Source organism: Rhinolophus hipposideros (genome assembly GCF_964194185.1).
Source record: "Rhinolophus hipposideros genome assembly, chromosome: 10".
NCBI classification, from domain to species: Eukaryota; Metazoa; Chordata; class Mammalia; order Chiroptera; family Rhinolophidae; genus Rhinolophus; species Rhinolophus hipposideros.
This window is the reverse complement of record NC_138056.1, coordinates 8,480,615-8,485,839: the sequence shown is the minus strand read 5'-3', so window position 1 is coordinate 8,485,839 and position 5,225 is coordinate 8,480,615. Positions and strand designations below refer to the sequence as shown.

Sequence of the window (5,225 nt, the reverse complement as noted above, 5' to 3'; positions counted from 1 at the left end):
TACTGTACTGTGGGTTCAGGGACATGAGGTGGGATTTTGTTTCCTGAGTAAGAAGCTGTGAAGGGCCCAGTGTGTCAGCAGGTGACCTGGCGGGTCCGTAATGACTGAGGCACCAGGAGAGTCCTCATGAAATCCCGTTCAAGGAGACAGTCATCCATTGCATTACTAATGTCCTTCACTTGCCTTTGAATGAAGATGGTCAGCAATGGTCAGCCGGGTGAGGGGACATCCATAAGAACACAACTTTCTTCTACTTCCAGCTTCTTCTTAATCAGTATTGTCCTTGGCAACTTAAGTTCCACCAAATGATGTAAAGAAGTGAGTCCCAAATAATCAAGTGGAGAATAATGTGTTCACAGGAAATTAACTATTGCCTCATCTCTCAAGCTCTCTCACCCATTTCTCTTTTCTTCAACGTAAGCCAAGTTTGTTTCTCTTGTTCCTGTTACCTTCATGTTGTCCCTGCTCAAATGCATGTGGCTTTTCTATCCTATGAGACGGTCCTGGACCTCTCTTGACCCCAAGAGGCACACACTTTGCACACTTCCCTTCCCTTGCCAAGTGCCAGGTGCTCTCAGGGCCTTGTACTTGCCATTCCCTTGACCTAGATCACTCTTCCCCAGATGTTCCCCGGGATTTCACCAACCAAGCATTAAAGCCCCTGCTCCGATGCTCGCCTGGACCACTTTACGGGACGGCTGCACGACAGGTGGTTGTTGTTCTTCACACCATCACTTTCCCTGGACGTCACAGTCAACGGTAGGTGTGTTCGTTGTCTCCCCAGTGAGAGGCAAGCTGCACAATTCAGGCTGTGCTCTAACTTGTTCCTAAACTGAACCTGTGACACAGGTTCCAGGGCCCAGTCATAGAAGAATCATGGTGGTCGTGAACAATGGAAGGAAGGATAGAAGGAATGATGGGAGGGTGATTGAATGGGTGGATGGAATCTTCCATAGTCCTGATGACCCTGTTTTAAGTTCTGTGATAGGCTCTGTACATAGAGTATCTACCATCCTTAGGAAACCGGGCATGGTGTCACTTGTACCCATTTTGAAATTGGCAAAGGGAGCTCAGCATGAGCAGCTCTTTAACTTACCCAGGGACACCACGTGATTAGATGTTGCATCCAAGATTTAAATCCACACCTGCAGGAGACCTCCATTCGGAACTGCCTCCCTTAAAAGCAGTTTTTCTACTTCTCACATCATCCTTTGAATCACTGGAAGAAAATGCAAAAAGCTAACAAAAACTGGATGAAATTTAATTCTACGTTTTTAATCAAATTCATGAAATTTACTTAAATAAGTGAGATATTGGGGCTGGCCCAGTGGTTCAGGAATTTAGAGCTCCACGTTCCTAACTCCGAGGGATGCCGGTTCGATTCCCACATGGGCCAGTGGGCTCTCAACCACAAGGTTGCCAGTTCAATTCCTCCACTCCCACAAGGGATGGTGGGCAGCGCCCCCTGCAACTAACAAGGGCAACTGGACCTGGAGCTGAGCTGCGCGCTCCATAGCTAAGATCGAATGGACAACAAATTGACTCGGACAAAAGTTTAGGAAGTACATACTGTTCCCCAATAAAGTCCTGTTCCCCTTCTCCAATAAAATTTAAAAAAAATAAAGTAAAATAAGTGAGATATTCTTTGTAAAAACAATCTTCAAAGTAGGCGAGACTTTAATATTTTCCCACTCCACTCTGTGGGCGAGGGAAGTCTGCCTTTCAGAGGCGGAGTGAGGTATTGCACCCAGCCCAGGTGTTGCCTGAGGCAGGAGGAACAGACACAGGGTGTGAACCATTTTGTACCTAGAAGAGGGAGAAGGAAAAGAGAAGCAACACGAGGAGGAGGAAGGCAAGGAAAAAAAGAAGGAGGAAGATGGGGACATAATGAACAACCCTAATAATGAAACAAAACAGCTCACAATATTGTAATTAGCTTTTCTTTTATGAACAAACTCGTCTGCATTAACTGCAACTACTGCCATGTGCTATTATTTCAGTTCCAAAGTCGTTTTTGGTTCAAAAACTCAGTCTCCTTGGTTTCTACAAACAGGGCTCAGGGTGGCTGGGTTCTGGGTGTTTCTCGCTGTGGTTTCCTGGCCCAGTGCCAGGTTCATCCTGTGACTCATTCCCTCCTTGGGGGGTGGGGTTACAGTGGCCACCAGGAGAATAAAAGGAGGAGCTCAGGGCACTCAGCTCCAAAGTGAGTTCCTTCTTCGCTCCCACAGGCAGTCACGAGCCCACAGCCGCTGCCTGCGCCATGAAGCTGCTGACAGTCCTCATGCTGATCGCCCTCCCCCTCTCCTGCTTTGCAGGTGAGCACTGACAAGGAGGGCGGGCTTTGCTTTACAGGTTGTTGTCAGGGCCCCTGTGGACGACGTCCTGTGCCCCACAGCCCAGCACAGAGCCTCTCATTTCTCCAGTGTCCTCGTTATTCCTGTGTTTGGCATCTCTGGGCTGTGGAAGCCAGGAAGGGGGGTGCAAGGAGGCAAATGTTTCAGGGCTTGAAGGAAATCCCAGATCCTGAGTTTACTCTCCTAGATGGGAGAACTCAACACCGTTCACCATAATCTTTCTCAAACTGTGTCTCTATTGGGATATAAGATGACAAACACCCTAGCTACCCCCAAAAGGATTTCATACCTCTGTAAGTGAGCCCACTTTTGCATGCTTTCACCCCAGGTCCTGGCTGCACACTCCTTGAGAAAGTGATAGATGACACAATTTCTTCTGATGTGAGTGTTGATCAGTACCTCAAGGAATATCAGGAGTTCATAGATGGTGAACCCACTGCAAACGCCCTAGAGGAAATGAAGCTATGTTTTCTTAACCAGGATGATGAAACTCTGAACAACGTCCAACTGATGATGGTAATTTCGATTTCTTCTTTAAGTGTTTTGAATCCACTGGACAGAGCAAGCAGGCTCTACGTTTGTCACTATTTATGCCAGAGCAAGTGTTGACCATGTTTTATCTCCCTGATTTTCAATGTTGGTGAGTGTGAATAACACTGTGACACCAAGAAAGCCATCCAAGGTTCAGTGCTGCTCTGTCTCTTTACTTTGTGAATCTTTAGTGAATGATAAATGAAAAGGACCAAGAAGGGGGAAGAAGCTTGGGCAATCGTCCCCTAATCGTCAGCTTAGAAAATATCTGATTCTTAAGAAGACCTTCCATCACTTGTGATCTGAATAATAAATTTTTCTTATTTGTAGATCAAATAGTCAAACATTTTAAAGACTTTCTAATAGAGTCCAGAAAATTCGTTTTAAGGATTATTTCACATATCTTATTAACATTATCTAAAGTGCACTTTCAACCAATCCACATTTGTTAGTACAAAAGACTGAATCCCTGGCCATTAATTAAAGACCCATGAATGACACATGCAGATCGTGGGCATGAACCCACCACGGGTGACGGAATTGTTTAAAACAAAATCAGTAGTTTAACAATGAGATAATCTTTCTAATCATAATAGATTGGATTGGTTTTTACGTGGAGTTTTTCTGTAGTCTAATGTAACACTTCACACACCCCAGGGTAGACAATTTAAAAGAATTGCCAATTCACAAACATATAAGTGTACGTCACTAAGAAGATTCTGATCAGGGTGCAACATGAAACAATCTTGAAGACATGATTAAAAAAAAAAAAAGCCAGACACAAAAAGACACATAGAGCATAACTCCACTTTTATCATTTTTCTGGAGTAGCCAATGAGGAAACAGAAGATAGGGTAATGGATTCCAGGGGTTGGGTGGTGAGGAAATTGGGAGTGTTTAACGGGTATGGAGTTGCCCTTTAACGAGATGCAAACGTCCTGGGGTCTGGTTGCTCTGCAAAGAGGATGTGCTTAACACTACTGAACTGGGTATTGGAAATGGTGAAAATGGTGACAATGGTAATATTTATGTCATGTGTATTTAAAATAATTGCATTGTTTAAAAATGGAACGACTACTGCATAGGAATATTTCCTTTAAAAACCTAGATTAGAGGCGGCCGGATAGTTCAGTTGGTTAGAGCGCGAGCTCTCAACAACAAGGTTGCCAGTTCAATTCACAGATGGGACGCTGGGCTGCGCCCACGGCAACTAAAGATTAAAAACGGAGACTGGACTTGGAGCTGAGCTGCGCCCTCCACAAACACATTAAAGCATGTGACTTGGAGCTAATGGGCCCTGGAGGAACTCACTGTTCCCCCAATAAAATTCCCCAATAAAATTTTTAACACAAACCTAGATTACCCAAATCAGTCGAGTGCCCATCCCCGATATTTTGTGGCCCACAAAGGATAGGGTGGAGGCATCACGTTGTGCTCTGTATTTCTAACCTGTAAGCTCACACAGGAACTCTAAAACTTCACGTGTCATCGTATTGCAGCCGACATATTGAAAACCGGTAGCTTCAAAATTTTGTTAGGTACATTATTTCAAAGAACAGGAAACGTGCAGATAAAATTATTAAAGGGATCTTGGAGGTGGGGGTTAGAGAGACCTGCAAATAGCAGTCCTCTTAGCTATCAATGTCTCCTGAACAATAGAGTAAATGACGAGGTCATTCGGATTTTACTTCCAGTGCTATTTTTCCTGAATGTCAGGTATGTGTAGACAAGTCCAGGAAAACAATGAGAAGAAATGTTTGGTTTACTAGATCTTCTTCTTATGAGGAATTGGAATGGAGGTGATGTCTCTGTTTTGTTTTCCAGGATACAATATATGAAAGTTTCTGGTGTGCTGCGTATTAAATTTCCACAAACCTTTGGCTCAGACGACTACAGAGAATGATCACAACGAAGTGTCTATTGGTACAAACCACAACTTATGTTTCTTTTTTCGTCTTTTGATCTGCAAACTGCAAGACAACTGTTGAAACCTCAAATACATTTTCATTACAATAAAGTATCTGCAAACCTAAAGTTTCTTCCTTGTGATCTGATGAAAACGGAGGCTTTAGAGAGACTCACACCACACACACGTGTGCTCACACACACGCACACACACTCACACACATTATTCATGAAGAGCTCACAGGGGCAGGACTGCAGACTCTGAGCAGCACGCTGTTCCTTACCACCTGTAGCCCAACATGGACCCTACTCTGGAAAGTGATTTTCCTCCCTTATCCCCCCCACCTTCCAGGACGTCTCTGCCTTGCTCTGGCCCTGAGGTCCTGGTGGCTGCGACAAGCTCAAGTTCCCACATCTCCTCCAGTCCAAGGCCGG

General features: G+C 44.6%; 1 long non-coding RNA gene across 1 annotated transcript; it reads left to right on the top strand.

The window, feature by feature from the left end:
* Positions 1 to 2,151: 2,151 nt before the first annotated feature.
* On the top strand, positions 2,152 to 4,916 carry LOC308503676. Its single transcript, XR_013994229.1, has 3 exons — positions 2,152 to 2,315; positions 2,683 to 2,870; positions 4,710 to 4,916. It is a non-coding gene; the product is annotated as an uncharacterized lncRNA (long non-coding RNA).
* The last annotated feature ends 309 nt before the right edge of the window (positions 4,917 to 5,225 follow it).